At 40.6% G+C, this 26,681-nt stretch overlaps 1 long non-coding RNA gene across 1 annotated transcript in view; it reads right to left on the reverse strand.

The window, feature by feature from the left end:
- Positions 1-26,681, reverse strand: part of LOC125099632 (uncharacterized) — a 132,826-nt gene that overhangs the window by 86,044 nt on the left and 20,101 nt on the right. The gene's annotated exons all lie outside the window — the stretch shown is intronic.

Consider the following 26,681-nt stretch of genomic DNA (forward strand, 5'->3'; position numbering starts at 1 on the left):
AACGAGTCGACATACATAATTTCATGGGCTCATTTTGACTTTCTGTAGAGCATCAGTCTGCAAGGAAAACGGCATCTGGGTAGTATTTAGAACTGTGATACGTCACCTAAGGACAGGAAATTAAGCTACGGTGATCACTCAGCTCTAACATGCCTTGTTGAACTTAGTATCGAAGCAAAAAACACAAGACTTTTTGCTCCCTAAGACTGTCTCTCTCTCTCTCTCTCTCTCTCTCCTTGTCATTACTTCAGAGTCAGTTAACTAGGGTTAACTAGATTCCATGTTGTCCTAATAGGCAAAATATCTTAGAGACCTGGTCTCCTTTCTCATCCCATTCCCTCTTGTTACACAAATAACTCCTTCCCTGCATTATGTTGCTTCTCCGATGTATCCCATACAGCTCAGGCAGGCTCATTTTCCTATACTCTGTTTTTGAAATCCTGCTCCTGAAAACTTCCGTGGGATCCTGACTGACCACTAAAGCAGGTCCTTCCACAAACTGTCTGATCTAACCAGGCAGCTCCAATCCCTCTTCAGAAACACTGTAGCTATACCCTGACTTTGACTCTTTGCTCCCTCTGTCTTTAATTCTTTTTTCTTTTTTTTTTTAAGATTTTTAAAGATTTTAAAGATTTTATTTATTTATTTGACAGAGATCACAAGCAGGCAGAGAGGCAGGCAGAGAGAGAGAGAAAGAGAGGAGAAAGCAGGCTCCCCGCTGAGCAGAGAGCCCGATGTGGGGCTTGATCCCAGGACCCTGGGATCATGATCTGAGCCGGAGGCAGAGGCTTTAACCCACTGAGCCACCCAGGCGCCCTTTGTCTTCAATTCTTTCTTACGAATGCCATCCAGCCTCACTTCAAGGATAAGCTCAACTCATCTTCTTCAGCCCTGTCAATCCATATGCTCTGAGATAAGCCTATGATCCAAGAGTCTCACTCCCGTTCATGCTCAATGACGCTGTCTAAGCGCGTTGTACACTTCACGTGACTATCACAAAATACCTATGAGGAAAGCATTATCCATCATCCTACTCTATGGATGAGGAAACAGAGTCATTTGTGTGATGAAGTCACTTGCCCATTTTTATACAGTCATCAAGTGATAGAGGAAGCGTTCAAACCTAAGGCCGTTGGTGGACTATTTCCTCCTCAGGACCTCTTAGCAATGCTCCTTAGTTCACTATCCTCGCCGGCACACATTTGTATCTCATTTACAGAGAATTCTCATCACCTTGTACAAGTCCCAAGCCCTTTAAAGAGAGATACCCCTTCTGACTCCCTTATAATGTATTAAGTACATGGAATAGTTATTTGTTCCATACTCTCCTTCCGAGACACCCAGTTTGCTTGAGCACAAAGGACAATGGGACCTCACAGCTCCTTTGCATTTTGTCATGATCACGCGGCTAATTGAGACCAATGACTTGTGAGCAGAAGTGATTATTTTTCACGTGGATATTTTAAGAGGAAGAGTGCAATTCACCACTGTCTCTCCTTTCCTTTTCTGTGGCTTTTGGAGAAGGTCCACATGAATGCCATTCTAGGAACCTGGGTCCTAGAGTAAAAACCACAGAGAGCAGAGTACCCAGAGGACCTATGCTAGACCTGAGAGAAAATACCAGACTTTGGGGATTTTTAACTTAGATTTGGGGGGAAGCCCTTTGGTTTTTTGTTTGTTTGGGTTTGTTTTTTTTTTAAGCTTTTATTTTTTTATTTGACACAGAGAGAGACAGAGAGATGGGAACACAAGCAGGGGGAGTGGGAGAGGGAGAAGCAGGCTTTCCACGGAGCAGGGAGCCCAATGCAGGGCTCGATCCCAGGACCCTGGAATCATGACCTGAGCTGAAGGCAGATGCTTAACCCACTGATTCCACCCACGCACCCCAAGCCCTTTGTGGCTGCAGCACGACCAGCCTATATAACTAAGAAGGATGTACAGTGGCTATCTGTGGAGGATCCTAGTGGTGACTCATGTGTAAGCCAAAAATCAGAAGACCTCACTGATTATATACGAAACAGCCAGGAAAAACAAACAAAAACAAACAAACAAAAAAAAAAACACCACCTGCATGAAAGGCAATAAAGCAAAGAAGTTGTTCATCCATCCAGGAGAGTTTGATCCTTAAGAACGTTCAGCTGGGGGTGTCTGGGTGGCTCCATGGGTTAAGGGTCCAACTCTTGATTTCGGCTCAGGTCGTGATCTCAAGGTGGTGAGATCAAGCCCTGCCACCGGCTCTCTCCATCTCCCTGTGCCCTTCCCTATCCCCACCCCTATTCTCTAAAACAAAAAAATCTTAAAAAAAAAATTTTCAGCTCAAACATGGTCCCAGACAGGTGCTGGATCTTATAAAAGGAGAGCCCACCAAGACCAGTTTTGATTTCAAAGTGTTTTTTAAAGTTTTGCTGGTGTCACGATACTCCTCATTAGAATAACTTTCATAGTTCTATTTTCCCTTCAGCCTAACAACTGCTCTCCAGTCCACTCTGAGATTTGTTCTTCTTCTCCCCTGGTTTAGTCTTCAGGTTTTAAGAGCCTCTGAGCATGTACAAGGAACTTTCTCATCATGGAGACTATACCCAGAGCAGCTCTCTCTGCCTATCACAGTTCAATTTCCAGTCTCTCCAGCCATAAAAAGGAAAACAAAAGACAAAAAAGCAAAAACAAGATAGGAAACAGTGCAGGATACTCAACCCCACTTTAGCCAAGGAGAGTGGGATTCTCAACACACTGGATTTTTCTCACTTACCAGAGGGAGACAATCTACACTCATTTCAACTTAGGATGAAATGGTATTTTTTTATTTCCAGAGTTAAGCTTGTAGTTTATAGTTAATCTGATGATGTAACCATGTTTTTTTTTTTTTTTTTTCATGCAATCGAAGGTCTCTAGATCACTGTTGTACCTCACTGACTACTCTAATCTTAGCTCCAAATAGGGTAGGAGAGTCTCTGAATAGACCCAGGCGCTTCACTCCATGCCTCAAAGTGTGAAGGTAAAAACTCAGATGTGAATTATTCAGTGTTTGTAAAGATGAGAGAGTAGGTGGAACCCACCATCAACACAGAGTTGCAGAAGCATCTTAATTTTCCAAGTTCTGCTTCAGGGAGACCTTCTTGTACTGATGTTCAGACAAGCATTCTGTAGATACTGACTCATCAGAACGGTTACAGAACTCTTCCTAGTAATGACTTCAAGGCCCCTTGTCCAGCGGACGTGGGTGCGGACTAGACACTTCACAACGATGGACACAACCACGCCATCATCTAAGTGTTGTAGATTTCAATGTATGGGCCAGTGGTAAGAAAAAATCAGCAGAAACCCAGAAGAGGGTCCTGCCGGGGGCGGGGGAGGGGATAATTAAAAACACCCCAAAGGCGCTCTAGAGGCAGAACTCGAGTGCCTTGTCTTTCTCTTGCTAAGAGCCACGAGCTGATTTGAAGCTCTCTGAGCTAAGGGTCACTACGAACTAGAAGCAGTTGCGATCACCACGAACCAATTTAATTTGGACTATCTCGGCCAGCCTTATTGAATTCTCTCCAAGCTCCCAGAGGCAGAAATGTACGGCCGCCCTTAGCTATTCAATAAGGTTTACTGAGACCTCACTGGAGCAGCCTGGTTGTACGCGCGGCATCATCTAGTTGAAACATCTTGAGCAATCAATTCAAACTTGTTATTGTCACTGGAGTTTGAAAATTTAATAAGCAATTACCTGAACACATTCCTTTACGTTTTTAATTTCTACTGAGATGTTGTTCCGTTTTCAGGCCTAAAGCAATCATGCCCTCCAGAATGTTTAATTGAATGAGTCCGTAACGCGAGCCTTTTTCTTGACTGTCTTTTCCTAGTGTGATTTATGAATATGAATGGAGCCGTGTCTTCCTAAAGAGGGAGCCAAGGATAAGTGCAAATTTCAACCATCTGACATGGGTGGATGACATAACTCATTTTTGTGATGTGGAAGGAACCAGCAGACCCCCTCTAGATACTGGAATACCTTTCCTATAGGGCCTATATGAAATGCTTTCTCTTTCTTTTCTTTTCTGAGGCGTTACTGCAGAAATGCATATACCTATACTGTGTATATACACACACGTGTATATACACACATTCACATACATGATACATATGTGTGCATGTATTTTATATAGACATGTGTACGTGTAAGCATATATGTCTGCTTCTACTGATCCTACCACACACGAAACAGTGATCTTTCATTTACAGAAACCTTCATTTAAGGATCTTTTGTAGAACATTACTCTAAAAATGTAAGTAGAAAATGCATTTTGTCTACTATTTCCTTTTCTTCTTGTTTCTACCTAGAATAGGGGTCGGCATACTTGTCTCGTCAAGGGCCAGATGGTAAATATTTTAGGATTTGCAGCCATACGGTCCCTGTCTCAACTATTCAACTCTGCTGTTTTAGTCCAAGAGCAGCCACAGACAATACATAAACGAGCGGGTGTGGCTTTATTCCAGGACAACTGTATTTACAAAAACAGATGGTAGGCCAGATCGAGCTCACTGGCCAGAGCTGGCAAACCTCTGGCCTAGAATATTTAATGAAAGAGATAGTTTTCTATGTGCAGTTTTGATGTTTCATTCGTTGGTTGGTTGGTTGGTTGATTAGTGTTGTTTGTTTATTTGTTTGTTTATTTTTTTGCTAAAAACATGAAGTTCCTTCTAGGCATCCTTAGAAGGTCTTCCTCCATCTGCCCCCATAAATAAAATGGTATTTCAAAGAGGTTTTTCCTTTGGCCTAATTTTTTGAGGGGATCCATTTTTTAAACCTTCTCCATGTCTTCACTCATCACTTAAGAAATCTAAAAAAAGAAAAAAACCTCCCAACTTTTCCTTCAGTCTAGATCCTTCCCCTAAATACCAGAGCACCATACCAAAATCTTTACAAACCTTCTACCCAACAAACATCAACATCCATCAACCTAAATATGACCAAATTAGAACTCGTTTTCTTCCCTACGAGTTTGCCATGCCTCCTAATTAGCTCCAAAACTAGCTGGCTACTCCCTGAGAAACCTTACTTCCTTCCTTTCCTTCTGACCCATCAACTTGCAAATTCCATCTCATAAATGACTCTCCATGCTTGGCCATCCTCTCTATCTCCCACCATCTGCACCCACCATTCTACAGTCTCAGTGCTTCCTTCCTGCAATTTTCTTGAAAAGGACCCACTGATGCCTCACTCTCCGGTCCTTTTCCTTTTCCACAAGTACATCATACTGCTCCCAGCCGTGTTTCTAACATGTTACCTTTCAACTGAACACCTGCAATTATTTCTTTTCCTACAAAAAGATCATCATAGAATAAAAAGCCCTCCCAGCATCAACCTACCCACCCTGCTTTCCTTCCCTTGCTTCCACTGGCTCTAAGCCCACCTTCCCTGGAACTCCATGCTGGGATCATACTGGCAGCCCCTCTTCCCGGGAAGCCCAACATCCAGATGTGTTTCTATATTAGATTGCACCTTTTCTACACTCCGCATACCCTGCCATATTCTGACCATACAAACACGAAAAAGCCAAAAAGCTTACAAGATGACAGCACAAGCAGGACAACAAAACCAAGTAAATAATCATAAAGAGATGATGTGAGAAGCAGTGAAGTATAGTGATTTAAACACAGACTAGGAAACAACATCTGATTTTGAATCCCAGTGTGCCACACAGCTGAGAGATCTTGAGCAGGTTACCGAGCATGTCTGTGTTGTGGTGACACCACTGGTAAAAAGCAGTGGTATAAAGCAACCTACCTTAGAGAATGGCTACAGGGAGTAAGTGAATAGTTTATAAACCACTTAGAACAATGCCTGGTGCATACACAAATACATATGTACACTTAATATACATGCACACCACACACGGACACGCATTAATGTGTGCATGTGTGTATCTACACATGTGTATATATGCATGTGTGCATATTTATACATATGTGTATGGATAAGTCTATACATGCATGTAGATATATATGTATACACACACCTATACCCTTAATTATATATTCATGTATGTATACTTATATACATATCCATCTATGATTATTAATCAACTAAATCTACAATAGAAAAGCTGAGGAATAACCAAGTAATTATGTATGCAGAAGTGAAGGCAAGTCAGAGAAAGAAAGGAGACAGTCCCATGGAACATGAGAGAGAAACTGACAAGCAGAACCAGGCTTTGAAGCCAAGTCAGACTGTCTCCTATTACTATAAACTCTATTCATTTACTGTCTGTACCACTGAGAACTGTGGCTATCCTTAAGAGTAAGATTTTCCTTTGGTCTTTATTGCTTTATTATTTAGTAGTTTATTATTTAATAGCTTTATTTATTATTTCATAGTTTATAGGTGTATTTTATTACTTAATAGTTTATTAATTTAATAGTTTATATTTAATACACTGCTTTATTATTTAATAGTTTATAGATTTATAATTTTTTTACCCATGTAACCCCCAAACACCTAGATGATACACACTATATGTATGTATATAAATTGGGGAAATTGGGGGGGTCCCACTGTTTCAAAGACTGGGTCCAGCATATAGTAAGGTTAATAAATATTAATCACAAAAGGATTAAATGACAGAATAGATGTTGTCTTAAACATAATCTTAACTCCTAAATGTAAATGTAATCTTCAATAATGAAACACATGTTATCAGGTCAAATTACTCTTGCATCCAGCTTTTATTACTGCAAGATACACAACAAGCTCAATTATTTTCTTGTTTATAGCCACCATTAGTCACTGTGTTAGTTCTGGAATAAAAAAACTCTGGACGACCACCTACTGAGCTGCAGGGCTCAGACTTACAGGAGAGAACAGGGTGACAGGCTATGAAATTCAGGAAGACAATGCCTCAGGGGAGCTTACCTTAGCCCAAAGCCCGTCTTATTTATTACATCTGCTCTCTATAAGCAAGAGTGAGGACCTGGAAGCCTCAAGAAAGTCCAAACATACAATAGGTATATTTGGTTGATAAAGGTATTTCATATCTTGTACAACATGTAGGAAAACGCAGTCAGAAATCTGAGGATAATATAAGAATTATTAGATACAGGGGTGCATGGGTGGCTCAGTCAGTTAAGCATCTGCCTTTGGCTCAGGTCATGATCTCAGGGTCCTGGGATTGAGTCGAGCTCCCTGCTCAGCGGGGAGGCTGCTTCTCCCTCTCCCTCTGCCCCTCCTACTGCTCATGCTCTCTTTCTCGCTCACTCACCTGCTCGCTCGCTCTCTCTCTCAACAAATAAAATCTTCAGAAGAAAAATCCAAGAATTACTGGATACAGAGATCAACCAGAATTGGGGAGGAAATTAAACTCAAGTAAGAGATCCTTAAAGACTATGGCTCAGAGAAAGGATATCGACACTGAAAAGACAGAAAACAAAACTCTGAAGTTCAGACCTAGGCAAGGCTTTTCTAGAAAATTTTCAACCAGTGCTTTCCATGTATTTTCATGGCATTTGTGTGTAAACAGTATAATTATACATTCGCATCTGAGCTAGGCACACCATCTCCCCCTTAACACTCCCCTGTAAAAGCCAAGACGTATTCTCGCATTAGTATTTTCATCAAGTTGGAGTTTTCATTTTCTTTCCCTTCATCCACTTTAATTTTGGTGAAAATAGAAATCATGTGCCCTAACAATAAACATAAATATCCTGGGTCTTTGGGGGAGGGGTGCGGGGGAGAAAGGAAATGAAGGTGTATTGGGTATGATTATGGACCCTGTTAAGTGTACAAGCCTATTTTGGCAAGGGTTCACAGTTGGGCTTTTAACTCATTCTCTATGTGGCCAAATGACCCACACCCAAGAGATGACAAGGGGTCCAGAACCTCTGAACACTGGTATTCTGTTGGCCTGAAGACTGCCAACTGTGCTTCCATGTAATAAGAGCTTTGAGAAGCCTGGGATCCTTAAGGATTTAAAAAAACTAAAAATAAAAAACAAGCTCTGTACTCTTTTCAATTTTGAAGTATTTACTAACTAGATTCCACACCTAAAATGAAGTTAACTAAAATCTTCTGTTCTTTACTCATTTGAGGGAGTAAACGGATCCCCAGCTGAGTACTGTTCTTTTTCAATATTCTTTGCTATTTCACTTAAACTCAATTAATTAACATATAGTTTCAGATGGAGAGTTAAGAGAGTCATCCATATCACTAGTAGAGGGAATGCCTCATGGTCTACAGAAGTCCCATTTTATTGCTTGATTTGGGGGAGATGAGAAAGGAAATGCAAAGTCAGAGTCACAAGTGAAAGCTGTGTAAGGCATCCCTTGTGCAAACGGACTATATTTACTTCCCTATAAGGGAACTACAGTTAACTACCAAACACAAGGAGACTCCACAAGGACCAATTTCCACGTCGATAAATGCCAAGGGCGGTACTATGCACTTCTTCCTTTTTCACATTCTGTCTCTTCCTCTCTCCCTGTCTCTCCCCTTCTAAGTCAAATATAAATGTGCTGAGAAGTCTGAAAAGGAAGAAAGATATGGTACAGCTCCTGGACTTCAAAAAATGAATACAAAAAACAAACAAAAACAGACAAAAAAAAAAAAACAAGTTGTCTTGGGGGAAAACAAGCAAAAAAAACAAACAAACAAAAAAACAACCTTTAATATCTAAGCCTCTACCTTTTCTTTTTTTTTTTTTAATTTTTAAATTTTTTTATTTATTCAGCATAACAGTATTCATTATTTTTGCACCACACCCAGTGCTCCATGCAATCTGTGCCCTCTACATACCTTTTCTTTTTTTAAATCTAAAAGTGCACGTTGCTTTAAAAAAGCAAATATTTAGGGGCACCTGGGTGGCTCAGTCGGTTAAGCATCTGCCTTCCGCTCAGGTCATGATCCCGGGGTCCTGGGATCGAGCCCCACATCTGGCTCCTTACTCAGTAGGGGGCCTGCTTCTCCCTCTCCCTCTGCCTGCTGCTCCCCCTGCTTATGCTCTGTGTGTGTGTGTGTGTGTGTGTGTGTGTCAAATAAATAAATAAATAAAATCTTTTAAAAAAAAAGCAAATATTCACTGACCAGTTTCAAAAGCTGCTAGAGCTCTGCTCATCTCTCTCAGCTTTGTGTTCATCCCATTACTTTACTGCCTTAGATATTTGTACTGCAGAACAGTGATCAATTAGATGAATAGGTCCCATTACTTTGTGGTTGATAAAAGATTTTATATTCTGAGATACACACAAAAATAAGTCAGAGTCAGCAGTGGATTTATGGGATGGGGAACAGAAGGAAAACTGTTTATCTAACAGATCACAGTTTTGAAGAAGTTTTTATTGTCTTGGCAGGCTGGATTCCATTGCCTTCTCCTCCTGAGCCCCAGAGAACCTGTCTGGATTACAGATGCGTGGGCCCTCGGGTACTTACAACCCAGGCCCACCTCCTTCCCGTGCCACGGACAAGTGCCATTCCGGAAATGCCTCTTTCAATAACAAGAAAGATGTTATCCGGCGATGAGAACCTCCACTTAAAAACATCTTGGTTTTTCTCAGGCTCTGAACCATGCTGGGCTAGCAAACCTAAGCCCACCCACTGTTTGCTCTACCTACAGCCCATCTCCACGCCTGATTACCCCCATAATAAATCGTTTTCCTCCAACATAAAGCTCTAAAAAAAAGAAAAAAACCTGAAAGTCAATCTTTTTACTGCTTCTTATGTGATATTTATTTTTCTCTACTTGCCAATTGAAATGGCTCAAATGTGCCCCAAAGGGCATCGTTCCCGTCAAGCTCTGAGGTACATCAGCTCAGATGCAGGCAGGTGAAGGGGTCCGGGAGTCTGAGAGAGAACTGGAATGTTAAGGAGAGAGCAGAGCATCCTTTGGGAGGCAATTCTATTTGGAGGGAGCTTAAGCCCTTGAACTAAGAGCAGACGGACAAAGCAGGCGTTCCAAAAGCAAAGATGGCAGCCCAGCCACGTGGCTGGACGGTGCTCCGCCGACTGCTCAGCCCCCTACAAACTGCCCCTGTGTGGAGCCACAGAATGTGGCGGCGACACTCCCTGACTTACTCTTTTCTAACAAGGATGTGAATTAATAGGACTTTTTATTTAACGGTACTGGGGAGAAGCTAACGAGCCAATCCCTGTCCTGACTCTTTCAACGGTGTACTGTAATTGCTCTCCGGGTAATCCCAATTACACACTTGTGCATCATAAAGAATAAATGCTGTGTCCATTTCCTCTGCAGCCATGCTCTGTGCCAGGCTCACTTGGCACACATATGGGCCGCCATTTGCAAAAACCGAAATTCCTCTCGACCCCCAAGAGAAACATCTGAAAAGAAAAGAAACCAGCAAAAAGCCCAAGGTCTCCCTGACTTGTGAGGGCAAGGATGAGAGGGAGCATCTTTGTGCAAAAAAAAAGAACTTCCTGCAGTCAGAGCAAGAACCTTCCACAGGGGAAATCTCAAAACTAAACGAAACCAAAACAGGAAAGGTAAAGAGGAGAGGAAAAGAAGAGGTTGTAGGAGAAAATATAGAGAGACAAGAAGAGTTTCCAAAGGACCCTCAAAAGTGGTACTTTTTAAGGCCCTTTGAAGTTGCTCACTAGCCTTCAACTACCTGCGTCTGTCAAGAAACAGAATAAGGGTTGGCTTCTTATGTTTACAAAACTTCATATGTATTCACATTTGTGTCATTTCCACAAGCAAAGAGACCCATCTAACTCTCCAGGTAGCCACAACACTATATACTTGTCCACACAGGCCTTACTTGTTCAACCCACAACTAGCAGGTTCACGTTCGTGACACGATAATTATCTTCATGTCAAAAGTGTGCCACAAAACTCATGTCAGAGTTCCTACTTCTATTTAATGCCTTCAGATCCCAGCACGCTTGTGGGAGTTTGTGTGACTCCTGTGAATGTTCTTTCCAATCAGTTGGAGCAAACAGAAGTTATAAAGGGACAGAATTCCACTAATCTGTACTTCCTCCCAGTAATCTAAAAGACAGGTCCTTTATCACCGCATGAATCCTTCTCCGAAAGTTAAGTATTTCCTAACTGCAAACGCTTTTAAATGAATAACCACTAAGCAGTCCTTCATTCTGAAATATAACCAAAATAAATACCTTGGTTAATGTTCACAAATTAACATTCCAGACTATCACCCTCAACTATCTCTCATAGTCGAACGCTAAGCATTCCCATTAAAATGTATCTAACCCCCGGATTTTGTTTTGTAAGATCCTGAGCTGAGCCATGAAAAACTTTCTAGGAACATCAATATTCTCTTTTTCCTGTGCAGCTTCCAGCACTATGGGGAACTAACTATAAATAATCAAAGAGGAAGCTTGTTGCTCATGCCACCATTTCTCTGGGGCCTAGGATCCATACCTGCAAAAATGATTAGGATGAGAGTGGGGAGTCAACTCCAAAGTCAATGACAAAAAGTAAGGAGGTCTTTGTGAATAGTATTGACACAAGTCTCCCCTGGTTACTCTGGCCCCTGAGTCTTTGGAGTAGAGAACGGGACTGTAACAGTGAGTAAAACACTAACAGGAATTCAAACAGAATAAGCGAAGCTAGACTAACTGCCATTTTTCATTTTTCATACATGTTAACCAGGACAATTTTAAGTAGGAGAAGGTCTGAGACCAACCAACAAATCCTCTGCTACCCTTGCACAGACCTGGAAACAAAGATGATGGAGAGAGGTAAGGGGACTGACTCTGGCTTCCCAGAGTAAGATGGTTTTGACTACTACAGCCAACCATCCAAGAGCAAGATTAGCAGCTTGGGAGAAACTCATCATTAGAAAGCTCGATCCAGAAGCAAATGTATCATTCACAATAACCTTGAAAGGATTCCTGCCACCACTAAATCGCACCTACCAGAACATCATGGATTTGCTAAACAGAGCAGCAGGAGCCTCCCTGCCTTCCCATTCACTTCCAGAATGACCTTCTATCCACCAGTCCAAAACCCACTACCACAACTCCTGTAGTAAGAGAATTATCTGAACATTCTTTGGTTTCCTCAGAACCCATGTAGGCACCAAGCAAGCAACATTAATGGAATCCATTTAATATAACACCAGTAGTGTCATTTGTAGGAATGGGGCAAGATCAGCCAGCTCATGATAAACTTTTGGGTGTGGTGCTTTCCATGGAGTAACAGAAAAATATTTTTCTAAAGATAAACTTGAAAACCTAGGTCTACTCTCTAGTTTGGAAACCAGTGGTAATGATGTGATAAACTTGGAGCACCAGATGTCTCAGTGTGGTCTAGTTAATTGAAAGCCATAGACCCCACATCTACAATCAGCCTCACACATGATCTGTTAATTTGATTGTCATATTGGTTTCCTCATTCATGTTCCTGGAGCTCTGTATATTTCCTTTGTCTTCACCCCCAGCAATTAAACCACACCATTTTTTTGTTTTTGTTTTTTTTTTCCTGTCTTCAAAGGCATGCAAAATGTATGTAAATTCGGTCTTTTAATAAAGACAGACCTAAAATGTTCCAGAATTTTCCATATTTAAGTTTCTTTAATTTGTAAAAGATGGAGCTGACTTGATGAATATTTGATAATGCCATTTTGTTAAGAGGAGATTCTTTCTACTCACAAATGGTCTTATTTCTAGCAACGTCAAGGCAATCACATATCAAAAGTATCTAGAAATAAGTATCTAGAAGAAATGAACACAACAATCACACACACACACACACACACACACACACATACATACACGCACAGCTCTTGGCACCTTTCAGAGTTTCTGTCTGGATGACTCACAAACAAGCCATTAATGTGATGTCATAAAAGAAGCCTTCATCTCTCACCTAAATTGCTGAAACTTTTTTTTTTTAGATTTTATTTATTTATTTGACAGAGATCACAAGTAGGCAGAGAGAGAGGAGGAAGCAGGCTCCCTGCTGAGCAGAGAGCCTGATATGGGGCTCGATCCCAGGACCCTGGAATCATGACCTGAGCCGAAGGCAGAGGCTTTAACCCACTGAGCCACCCAGGTGCCCCTTGCTGAAACTCTTAAACATAGGATTCCAACATACTTTTGTATATGGTTTCCCAGTCCTAAGTAAATTAGAATAAACAAAGAGAGCATGGGATGACCTTAGGAGGATACTAGAGGCGAAGAGAAAAAAAGAACTGAGAGAAGTCAACTGGCAATGCCTGACCAAGCAGAAGAAAATTTCAACAGCATAAGCAGAACTATAAAAACGTTTTATCACTGAAGACTCATAAATGTTCAAAAATGTCTTAATAAAATTTTTTGATAAGGATGACATTATTGAACTAGCAAACCAACATTTTATTCATCATAGTTGCCCCCTTGGCAAGACCACCTTTGAAATCAACAGCAACCATTCCTTCAAGGGGCAGCTGTAGTTCAAGAGGACCAATGGTTGGCTTCAAGTTTCAAAACAGAATTATTAGGCCAATATGCGATACCAGGTTGCAACAACATTTTGGTTTGTTTTGTTTGTTTGTTTAATTTTGCTGGAGCTAGGCTTTAGTGAAAGTGAAAATCATTTTCTCAACAACACAGAGATAGGTTGTTTTGAATATATGGTGTGATGCCGTGGGGCGTTTAAGATCAGAGACCAGAAGGTGCAGAGCAAGAAAGAAGAAAGATATTCCACAAAGACAGTTCCCTGAAAAGAAACGGAAATGCCTTTCTGGTTCTGGGATAACTGAAAAAGACTAAGAGAAGCAGAAAGGGTTGGATCTGAGTGACGTTGTCTGACTGTCACCTCTTTCCAAACCTCAGGGTTGAGCATCAAGGGTAATGAAATCCTGGAAACATTCATATTGCCTTGGGGGAATTTAAAAACACAGTGTGCTGGAACCTAGTTTTCCTGGGGGTACTGTAAGCCACGCAGAGGCTCTGCGGGGGGTATTCTTTGTGTCCTAGTGAGACTTTCTCTGACTTCTTTTGCACTGTACCTATGCCCCGGATGGTGTGTGCTTTGTTTTTCTCAGTGCCCATTTTCCTCCAGGTGGCTGTCCCAGTGGGCAGCCCCAATGGCCTGGAAGTTTACAAATCCTTAAGGATGGCTAGGAACCAACGATGAGAGCCAGTAGAGAAGTACACAAGTCCAGTTCTCTTCCCCAAAGATGAAACAAGCTACAAGGTCAAATGTGAATGTCTCATAGGATCAGGCTGAGCCTAGAATGTCACTGAAATTTCCTATCTGTCTTACCTGCTTTTTTTTTCCATATTCCAATATTCCCACATCCTCATTGTTCTCTTCAAGGAACAATTTTTCAATTTATCACTTGCATTTCAATCCTTGATTCAGGGTCTGCTCCTCAGAAACCTCATCTAAAACAGTCAGTGCATGAAGTGGTTTTAGAAATTAGACTCTGTGAATGGGATTCTAGACACAGGTCGCATATAGGACCTCTATCAATAAGGCTCTTATCATGGTAGCATGTGGAAAGTCTTCAAGGCCAGGCATGCTGCCATTATGTTCTTATTGTAGAGATAACCTGTGGTGAACTGGGAAAGACTACAGGTAGACAAAGAGATACAAAGAGATACAATGGCTTTTGCAATATCTTTGTCATCTGAGCTGTATAAGGGAAGTAGTACATTGTAAGTACTATAAAATTAGGTGGTTGTTGCTAAGTGGTGTTGATGAACCAAGAAGAGCAAAGGACAGGTTCAAGTTAGCCAGTCAGCCACCTAAAGGAAATTGTGAAAGGCAGAGAGTCTCCAAGGCAGTATTTAAAGAAACCCTTATCATGGCACGTGCACCAAAATGTTTATAGCAGCAATGTCCACAATAGCCAAACTATGGAAAGAACCAAGATGAACGGATAAAGAAGATGTGGTATGTGTGTGTGTGTGTGTGTGTGTGTGTGTGTGTGTGTGTGTATACACACACACACACAGCAGAGTATTATGCACCCATCAAAAAATGAGATCTTGCCATTTGCAATGATGTGGATGGAACTAAAGGATATTATGCTGAGCGAAATATCTCAGCCAGAGAAAGACAATTATCATATGATCTCCCTGATATGACGAAGTTGAGAAGCAGAGCTGGGGGGTTGCGGGGTAGGGAAGGAAAAAATGAAACAAGATGGGATCAGGAGGGAGACAAAGCATAAGAGACTCTTAATATCACAAAACAAACTGAGGGTTGCTAGGGAGAGTGGGGTATAGAGAGGGTGGTTGGGTTATGGACATTGAAGAGGGTATGTGTTATGGTGAGTGCTGTGAAGTGTATAAGCCTGACGATTCACAGACCTGTACCCCTGGGGCAAATAACACATTATATGTTAATAAAAATAGTTTGAAAAAAATAAAATAAAGAAACCCTTATCAACTACAGCAAGAGAAGAAACCAAACTGATGACCAGCCCCAAGACTTAATAGTAAAGAAGCAGAACTTCAGAGAAGAATGAATGTATATGCTGACAAGTCTCCTACTCTCACAAGTCAGGTGCCTGGTAGGGAAACAGTGGCAGCTGGAGACCCACAGATTCATTAGCAACTTCTAGACCCATTAGAGATCAGAACCAACGGCCTCCAAGCTTAAAGACTTTGCAGATGCCTCAATCAAGACAAAAATCACACAGAAAAATGTTATTCTCAAGATCTGCTCCCATCTCCCACCCTGGACAGCAAACCAAGAAGTAAGAACAAGGATAACCCAATGGGGAAAGTTATCCTGTTAAAGAAGGAAAGGGAATACACGCTGAATGACATTTGGGACATAATGTGTATCAGTAAAAAGTGCAAAAGTAGGCCTTGGAGTGCATCTTGAGGGTCATAGTTGGGGAAAGAGGATAGTTAGAAAAGACAGCTGGAAAAGGCAAAGTTTGCTCATACAGGGACAGCTTCCTCTGACTCTGGATTTAACTTCATAGAAAACCTCAAGCAGAATCTAATAGGCAGTTTGAATTGCTTTTACAGGTTTGTAGAAAGAACAATGGGCTTCCAGCTAATGCAATAAAAAAAGAAAAGGCACACTAACTAAAAAGGGAGAAATAAAACTATTTTTCTTTGTAGACAGCATGGTCAGCTGTGTAGAAAATCTGAAAAAACTGATGTAAAACTCTCCTAGAACTATTAAGGAATCATATAGCAAGATTGCAGAATACAGGTTAACATACAAAAGTCAAACGCTTAGCTATATGCCAACTATAATCAAGTGGAATTTTAAACTAAAAATATAATGGCATTTACATGCCCAAATTAAATACTTAGATATGAATCTTACAAAATATGTACATGATCTGTATGAGGAAAACTGCAAAAATCTGATGATCAGAATCAAAGGTCTAATTAAATAGATTTCTATGAGCATGGATAGGAAAAACTCAGTATTGTCACAGTGTCAGTCCTTCCCAACTTGATCTACGGATTCAGTGCAATCCCAATCAAAATCTCAGCAAGCTATTTTGGGGGCATTAACAAACTAATTCTGAAGTTAATATGGAAAGACCAAAGACTCACAACAGCCAACACAATACACAGGAACAAAGTTGGAAAACCGACATTTTCTGACTTCAAGACTTACTGTAAAGCTACAGTAATCAAGACAGTGTGATACTAGCAAAAGAACAGAAAAATAAATCACAATGCAACAAAACAGCCTACAAACAGTCACATAAATTTAGTCAACTGATCTTTGACAAAGAAGTAAAAGCAATACAATGGAGCAAAGAGGTCTTTTCAACAAACGGTGTGAAAAGAACTGGACATTCACATGCAAAAAAAAAAAAAAAGGCATCTACACATAGCCTTACACATGTCACATAAAATGACTCAAAAATGGATCAAAGACCTAAATGTAAAATCCAAAACTATAGAATTCCTGGAAAATAATAAGAGAAAACTTACATGACCTTGGTTATCAGGATAACTTTTTAGATTTAACAGCAAAGGCATAATCTGTAAAAGAAACAATTGATAAGCAGGGCTTCAGTGAAATTAAAAACTTACTTTGTGAAACACAATGTCAAGAGAATAAAAATCCACAGACTAAGAGAAAATGTTCACTAAGACCCAACTGATGAAGGACTGCTGTCCAAAATATACAAAGAATCCCTAAAATTCAACAATGAGAAAATAAACAACCAGATTTAAAAATGGGCCAAAGATCTTAATAGATACCTTACCAGACAACATACACAAATGACAATTAAAGGTTTGAAAAGAGGCCCATCACATGTCACCAAAAAAAAAAAAAAAAAAAAAAAGTATGATGAGATACCGTTAAACAGCTATTGGAATGGTTGAAATTAGGATCACGGAAACATTAAGTGTTAGCAGGCAGGTAGAGCAACAGTAACTCTCATTCACTGCTAAAGATAATACAAGATAGTACAGCCACTTTGAAAGACAGTTTGACAGTTTCTTACAAAACTAAACATATGCTTAGTACATGATCTAGTAATCACACAGCTTGGAATTTACTCAAAAAAGTTTAAAGTTGGGGTGCCTGGGTGGCTCAGTGGGTTCCGCCTCTGCCTTCGCCTTGGGTTGTGATCTCAGGGTCCTGGGATCGAACCCCGCATCGATCTCTCTGCTCCGCGGGGACCCTGCTTCCTCCTCTCTCTCTCTCTGCCTGCCTCTCTGCCTACTTGTGATCTCTGTCAAATAAATAAATAAAATCTTTAAAAAAAAAGTTTAAAGCTAAGTCTACATAGATGTACATTGAAGCTTTATTCATAAATGCCAAAACTCGAAGACAACCAAGATGTCCTTTGGTAGGTGAATGGATGCTTAAACTCTGGTGTTTCCAGACCATTAAACATTATTTAGCACTGAATTTTAAAAAATGAAGTATCAAACTATTAAAAATCATGTAGAAACCTTGAATGTATACCACTGCATTAAAGAAGCCACACGAAAAGGCTACATATCCTATTATTCCAACTCCACGACATTCTGAAAAAAGCAAAACTATAGAGACAGTTCAAAGATCAGCGGTTTCCAGGGATGTGGGATGGGATGAATAAGCAGAGCCCAGAGGATTTTTAGGGCAGTAAAAATATTCTATATGGTATCATAATGGTGGACATATATCGTTATGTGTGTTCAAGCCTGTTGAACATACAACAAAAAGAGTGGACTGTGATGTCATAAACCTTGGGCTCTGGGTGATTGTGACATGTCAACATAGCTTTATCAATTGTAATGGACCACTCTGGTGGGGGATGTTGGGAATGGGGAGGTTATATGTATGTGAGGGTAAAGGGTATATGGGAAATTTCCCTGCCTTCTCCTTAATTTTGTTTTGAACTTAAATTGTTCTAAAAACAATCATCTAACCTTTTTTTAAAAAGCCCCATTAAATGAAATGAAAATGCTAGCAATGACCTGACATGGTATGAAAGGGAACAAAAGGCCCGGAGAAGGGGGCATATTAGTATACATGTAACGCAAAAAATGAAACAAAAAAGTACTAGTTGACTATTTCCAGGGAGGCCTTTGGGAAACTCCATTTAAAACAATAAAAAAATCAGGGGTGCCTGGGTGGCTCAGTGGGTTAAAGCCTCTGCCTTCGGCTCAGGTCATGGTCTCAGGGTCCTGGGAACGAGCCCCACATTGGGCTCTCTGCTTGGCAGGGAGCCTGCTTCCTCCCTCTTTCTCTGCCTGCCTCTCTGCCTACTTGTGATCTCTGTCAAATAAATAAATAAAATCTTTAAAAAACAAAACAAACAAACAATAAAAAAATCAATTGGTAGGGGCCATCCATATAGTTGAAAAGCTTATAATGACTGTCTTCTAAAGGTTTGGATTTAAGATGCTCTTTGGATATTGGGCTTCCAAGGAACCATCAGTATGAAAGATTCCAGTGGCAGACATTAACCATCAGAGGCAAAGTACATCTAATCACCGTAAGGGGTAGTAAGATAGAAGTGATAACCAAGGGCCAGAGCTCTCAAGGGATTTAGGTCAATGGCTAAAAAATATGGTGTGTGTAGGACCAATAGAGATGGGTAACTAAGGAGAGAGAGAAATAAGAGAGACTGTGTTTCTATGTGGATATAGATCAAGAACATTGCTATCAATCACCTTGACTAAAAGTTATGGTTGCTTGCTCAGTTTCCACACCTGAGTCAATTTTCACATCTAGAATCCAAAGATGAAAACACATTAAGTCCCTGAAAAAGGAAGATGCGATGCCACAACATGTTTCAACGAGAGTGATTCTCTATGTCCTTTCCCAGTGGGACCGGCAATCCTTCATCTCAGTACCTGCATATTCAAGGAAGAAAAATATGTAGATATTCTTGGAGAGGTTGAGTCTCAACCGATCCTGTTACCAGCAATGGAAATGACTATCCTGATCACGCTAGTACACTATAGACATGTGGATATCTACTGACAAAGACAGCCAGGGATTGTGTTCAATAGGTAGAGCATCCCATGGACCCACAGACTCATCCAATGGTCATTACTCTGGTGGAATGGGCACACTAAACTCTAATAAAACCCCAACACTGCTCCTTTGATCTGTGGCATAAGAGTGATCATAGCAGAAAAGGATGTCTGTGTCACACTTCAATGCCCACCATAAAGCATCCATTCCAGAAGGGGTACTACATAGTCAAGTGACCAGGATGCCTCAATAAATTACTATCAGTTGACATTTGTCCTTGACTACCCAGAGCTTACATGATGGATTCACAAACAGAATAGCCACGGTGTCAGAGAGGGAAGCTCTTCATAGGCCTCTCTCATCAATGATAATGTAGTGTTTGATATGAAATCATTTTGTCCAATATGTCAACAGAAGAGACCCAGGCAGAATATGTGATAAACTACCCTCTCTTGAAGGGACAAACATACCACTTCATGGCAAGTTGATTTTACTGGACCCTATTCACTCTAGAAAGTGAAGCAACTTTTCTTTATCAAGATGAGAAAAGGGAAGAGATTGCCTCCCTTGACAGTAGTGCGTTGGAATGTATCATATATGAGGGCTCACCAAACATTTGCTAACACAGGTCATGAAAAAACTGCCCTGGACCCCCTTTATTTTGAAGGTTGTACAACAGAAGGCATATGACCAGAACATCCATTGGTTTTAACACATACCTCACAATTTAGAAACTGCTGGCCTAACGGAGCATTGGAATAACCTCGGAGAAGTCATCTAAAGGATGATTTTCTAGAAAAGGAAGGGGATTATTCTTCAAGACACAACACAAAGCTTAAAGTTGTAGCCATTATATGGTGCTGAGTCTCCCTGCAGTATATTTGATGGGTCCCTGATCAAAGGGTGGAAAGTAAGTTCCTTGGCTGACTACTGCAACCACCGACATACATGGACAATCTATGCTTCCCATCTCTGTCTCTTCAAGCTCTGTGTATCTAAAGTTCCTAGTTCCCAGTGAGAAATGAATCCAGCAAGGCATACAGAAGAGCCCTACTAAATATGAAGTTTTGATTGCCACTGGGTCTCTTGGACTCCTCACACCAGAAGACCAGTAGACAAAGGAAGGGGTTACCATCTTGACAGGGAAAATTGATGCTGATCATTATAAAGATTTAGAGTTACTGTTACATGATAGAGCTAGGGTTTGGTTCTCAGCATCATTTAATGTTTCAATGACCAGCTTTATTTCAGATGTTATACATTTTATTTTTAGTGTTTCCATTTGGCTTTTTACTATTGTTTCGGACTTTCTGCTGAATTTTCCTATTTTTTAATTCATCATGAGCAAATTTTCCTATCATGATTCTAAGAGCAACTGTAAAAACTTTGCCTGCTAGTTCCAAAATTTGTTTTGTCTCAGGGACAGTCTCCATTAGATTGTCCTAGGTCTTGATAACAGGTCCCATTTTCTTGTTTCTTCATATGCCAAGTTATTTCTGGATTGTATCATGGACATTTTAAATACTGTGCTGTGGACACTCTGAATTCTGTTATATAGTGCCCCAAAATGTTGATCTTTACTGTTTGTTCTATCAGGCAATTAACTTGACTGAACTAGAACCGGAAACTCTGGCAGCTGGGTAATAGTTCAAATATTAGTTCAGGGTTTGGGGTTTTTGTTTTGTTTTGTTTTTGTCTTCAACATGGCAGATTAGATGATGCTTCCCCAAACATACATGGCTCAGGAGTTTTTCAGAGAGTGTTAGAGTTTATATACAACATTTGCAGAAAATGTGGGATTTTCTCTTTTTGGCTCCCTTCTTTCTGTGTTCTCCTCTCCATGACCAGCTGTTACAGTTTCCTCAAACTTGGTCATCCAGTTCTTCATGCCACAGAAAATGCAGAATGTTCTAGGACAGTATCATATGCTCTGCCTGCTGCAGAAAGAGGGCTGCCTTTAGGCTAAGAGCTATGAAAAAGAGAAAAAATTTTCCATATACACTACTAATCCCTTTACCCAAATGCTGACTATTCTCCAAAATCTTCAGTCTTTCAGGTTTGCTGTAATGCCTTCAGGTAGCCACTTTTGTACGTTGTTTCTTCTTATTTTTTCTGGAGTATATGCTTGTCAGTTGTGGGAGTGCTGCCTATCTGCTCACTTGGTCACACATGGCCGTGACTCCCATGACAAATTTTAATGGTGTGTGAACCATTACAGCAACCTGAAGGACAGGTGACCAGAGCTCAGACTCCTCAAATGATGGTCTGGTTGAGCCCACCAGGCTATCTACCAGAAGAGCAGATGTGCTAGGGAAAGCTAAGTTTGAAAGAGGTGTAGTGGGAAGATGACAGTTGTCAGCGTGGGCCTTGGAACCAAGTCTAGTGGTGGGGAATAAAGCTTGTCACTCCAAGTCATCTTAGAAATGTTCTGCAGAAACTGGGACCCACCAGTTTTTTTGAAAAAGGTTTCAAAGTATTGAAAAGGAGCATGAGTTTGAATGTAATATACACTCCTGGTTCCCTGCCCAAATACCCTCAGATTCCATTAGCTCTGTCCATCCATCCCTCAGCCTGTGCTATTCTGCTGAAGCTTCGTCTATGACCTTTTAGAGAAGAATGCCCTTGGGAGGCAAGGACAACCATGTTGGAAGCGCTTGGGAGCTTATGACCAATTGTCCCCTCCCCACCCCCAGCTTTATACCCAATGAGTAATTGGTGCAGAAGTGAAAAGTGTCAGCTCCCTTTGTGCAAGATCAAAGAAAATATGAAGTATAATTTGTGCTGCTGATGCTAGAACTTTACCTGACCCTGAATCCTTGCTTGCTTTTTCCCCTTCCATACCTGTTCCTTCCACTTCTTGATCAGTTTCTTCTGGGACTTCTTCCTTAAGAATTCACATACACTCAAATCCCTGGCTCGAGGTCTGTTTCTGGGAGATATCATCCTAAAATGCTCCATATTCAGTGTACGACTGTCTGTCCCTAATAGGGCATGAGCACAGTAGGATATTGAAGGTCACAGAGCCTGGCATCTGCATGACAAGAGAGGCCCCATGTTGGTGTAATGCTTCAGATGTCAAGGTAGGACCAGTCACAGATACAAACATCTGTCCACACCAGCAGATCCAGGAATCTGCCAAACTCCGGCAGAGACAACAATGGTATGAAGGATATCTCAGAGGATAGGAGCACCTGACCAACTGCCCACTGTTCCAGAAGCTTCTCTCATTCAAGACACCCCTGAAAAAAGGTGGAAGAAAGAAGGAAACAAACCATGATGGTTGAGAATTTTCCTGAAAGTGACTATGTTTTAAACCACACACTACCTGAGATATTAATATACACCTGTGAATAAAAAATAGATCAGATCAGACTGAATGCACTAAAATGCAAAAAAGAAGTTTTTTGGTTTTTGTTTTTTTTTCTTGGAAAGTTCACCTCTTCCAAGCAAAGGTGAGTTCAGTTATATAGAATCCATTAATATTTTAGATTTTTGCATGGCTGCATCTTAGGGTTTAAACTTTTGATCCATGTAATCTTCCCCGAGAGCACATTTTTCAAAGTGATTCCTCCTACCTAATGGAGAAGGGGGAATTCTTATCCCATTCATAGAAGAGGAAACAAAATAATGCTGAAATGGTTAAGTGACTTGCCTCACGTCATGCACAAACCAGGTACCGCAGAACAAATATTCACAATAATTCTCTGACCTTCAAGTCCAATTCAGTTTATTCTCAAGCCTTGGAAGCAGCATAGGACATAGTAATGCAAGCCCAGCTGAGACAGTTAATCATTTCAAGTCCCACATTCCTTTTACATTTGGAGCAGGGTTCCCACAGTGTACTAACCCACAATACTCTCAGCAACTCTTGGAGCTCCATTTTATCATCTAGATGGTTGCAGAAATATTCATGTAAAGAAATGCTGGCTTCTTCAGAGAACAACTTTGAAATTCAGTCAACATACCTGAGAGTTCTCGATGTTCTAAACCTCAGTTTTCTATACATCAGAGTTACCTAGTGGTTTTAAAAAAAAACAAACAAACCAAAAAAACCACCAACAACTAGAACCCGTATCATTCCAGAGGTTCACATTTAGAGGATCAGAGGTACAGTCCTGGCTTACGTATTTTTTTTTTTTACCACCACCAATTAGCCTTTATTAGCTTTCTTCAAATTTCACATTTACAGCAGTCCTGAGAGTAGGTACCATTATCATCCCCATTTTACAGATGAGAAAACCGAGGTACAGAGAAGTTTAGTCACGAATCCAAGATCATGCAACTACTGAAGGACAGATCTGAGACTCAGACTAAGGGATCTGTCTGGTCCCAGAGTGGCTGCATGTCACCACTACTGAGCACATTTTTCTGAGGATGTTTATTTATTTTATTTTTTTAAGATTTCATTATTTTTTTTGCTTTTTTATTTTTATTTTTATTTTTTTTTATTTTTTCAGCATAACAGTATTCATTATTTTTGCACCACACCCAGTGCTCCATGCAATCCGTGCCCTCTACAATACCCACCACCTGGTGCCCCCAACCTCCCACCCCCCACCCCTTCAAAATTCTCAGATCGTTTTTCAGAGTCCATAGTCTCTCATGGTTCACCTCCCCTTCCAATTTCCCTCAACTCCCATCTCCTCTCCATCTCCCCTTGTCCTCCATGCTATTTGTTATGCTCCACAAATAAGTGAAACCATATGATAATTGACTCTCTCTGCTTGACTTATTTCACTCAGCATCATCTCTTCCAGTCCCGTCCATGTTGCTACAAAACTTGGGTATTCATCCTTTCTTTCTTTCTTTTTTTTTTTTTTTTTACAGCTTTATAAACTGGCTTACGTATTTTTAACATTTGCTGTAGATGATTCCCAGGTAAAAGAGAAGTTTGAAACTCTTGTCCCTACCTCACTTGGATTACCCGGTTTCTCAACTCTGGTGTCCCATTGTCCTGGTCTTTTCTTTGGCCCAGGGCACCTTTTTTGGCTTCTGCTTCCTAGACTCTCATGATCCCCTTTCTCAGTTCATCACTGGAGTTCATTCAGTAACAGTCCCTAGTGAGTCTTCCTTGTCAAAGCCATAGCACTCCTCAGTTGGTCTGTATTAACTCAAGTGCTTGGATCTGTTTAGCATCCTACCATAAAAGCATCCTGTTTTCTTCCTCATGTGTCCGTGGCAAAAATTACTTATTTCAGCTAAAATTAAGTAGCCTGTGTCATGATCATTTAACCTCTGGTTGGCTAGGACTCCCAAATTCAGTGTATTTCTGATGTTGCTTTTCCACATTGTTAAATAATGTGATGTCAGTCTACATTCCAGCACATTCTTCTCCTATACTCCTATAGGGGTATAGGAATAGCATAGTATTGCCATGACTAACAGTCTTCCTCTTTGAATCTTACATCATAGATAATAAGTTCCTGTAAATCTGTGAAAATGGCCTCTTGACAGCAGCGTCCATCTTGAATGTGTGGTTATATTCTGTCTCTTCCTTTCAGATAGTTCCAGAGATTTTGTTACTTATCAGGAAAGTAAATAAGAATACTGTATTAACCACCCTCTGTTCCCAACATACAAAAGAATGATCAGGTTGAAAAGTGCTGTAATATATAGACAACTGTTTCATGGTAACTTCATTACAGCTGTGTATCCTACAGGTCATGTCAGATAGGAGGCAGGCATTCCTGGGCACAGGGCACACAGGTCCAGTCTTCCAAACAGTCATCATTTCTGACACCATCATCTATGAACCTTTCACATGATTTATGTTTCTCTCACTCCTATCTGCAACCAACATAGTCCCTCTATATGCATAAAATGAAGGGAATGCTAAACTATGTTTATAAATGAGCCCCAAAATAAATCAGAAGCCTTTGTGTAGCCCTGCTAACTAGATGGCACATGGGAAGCATGAACTCTGCTGGGGTTGTGCACACAAGAAAAAACACACCAGTAGACCTACAACTGTAATCTCATAACTGGGATCAAGTTTCACCTCATGCTATCTCTAAGAAATTACCTCTGAAGCACAAGTCAACAGTTCTTCATAGGAGAGTCCCTCAATGACAGGAGATAAAATATAGACTCAGAATATACCTAGATTATATAAATACCTACAAGTATTGATTAAAGTCTCAGATCTGGAAAAACTAATAGTTCCACCTAACTAAAGAAAATTTATTGAAGAGATCCACACGCACCTGAATTTAGTCTTCTATATATAGAATTCTATAAATCCTATAGATTCAAAGATGGAAAACAAAAGGGACTTCATGGATGCAGAGACCATCATAATTTTATCATAAGAAGCAGAGAGGTTAATTTAATGGACCTATTTCCCCTGGGAAGCCAGAAATAGGATACTAGTGACCTGAAGCACGGTGTTGGGAAAAATTTCAGATTTTTAAATTTCCTTAAAGGTGACTCTTCCAAAGAGGCAAATTTCACAATTACAGTTCCTGAACTGTTCATTTTTAAAGGCGCTGGCTGGACAGGTGGTCTCAGCTGTTTACGGTCAGAGGGAGAGGCAGAGGCAATCAGGAAGAGTCACGGACTTTAGGAAGGACAATGTCAGGGTACCACAAAATTCTTGTCAGCACACAACAGCTCAGCCAGACCCCCATTTCCCAATGGAATGGTTTATGCTTCAAGGCAGCTGTGTGACCCAGAGCCTTAGGTTCCTAATTTCTGAACATACCATTTCCCACCTCCTCTTCACTAGAAATGGAAAAAAATCTCAAATCTCAAAACGTTAAAAGCCCAGTATTACATGAAATCAGAAACTGTCCCCAGTACAATTCAGTGAAGTTCCCATATAATCGTACCCCTTCAAAGACAATTCAGGGTCAAGTCGGGTTCTTTATAATTTTATCCAAGACAATCCAGCCTTCACCCTGTGCCCTGTGGTATGATGAGAAGGAGTCAAAGAAATACATTTCTAAAGCTTGTCTGCTATAAAGAGAGCTCAAGAATCTAAAAGGACAGTCGTCAATAGCCAGGCCACTGAGTGAAAGGTGTTTATGACTTCTTCTTTTGTACTTAACATTTTGAACTTGGAGTAACTCAAAGGACAGAAGACAGCCTTCTGGGTCTAATTTGTTCATTCGCGTTGCCTTGTGTCAAAATGTGAAGTATTGTTTTTTACAACGAGGTATATTTTACCCAGTGGAGTCTCTGTGCATAGTAGTGAGAAGTGGCAAAGGGACGACCTCCCATTCTGGTGTCAAGATCTGTCTGTGGTCCTACAGTTTCAATGTTCCACTTCTTGTCTGAATCACTTGATAAGCTTAGCAACAAGGAATTCCAAGCGAGACCGTATCATGTAAAACAATGCCTGCC

This window comes from Lutra lutra, chromosome 5 (genome assembly GCF_902655055.1).
Source record: "Lutra lutra chromosome 5, mLutLut1.2, whole genome shotgun sequence".
NCBI classification, from domain to species: domain Eukaryota; kingdom Metazoa; phylum Chordata; class Mammalia; order Carnivora; family Mustelidae; genus Lutra; species Lutra lutra.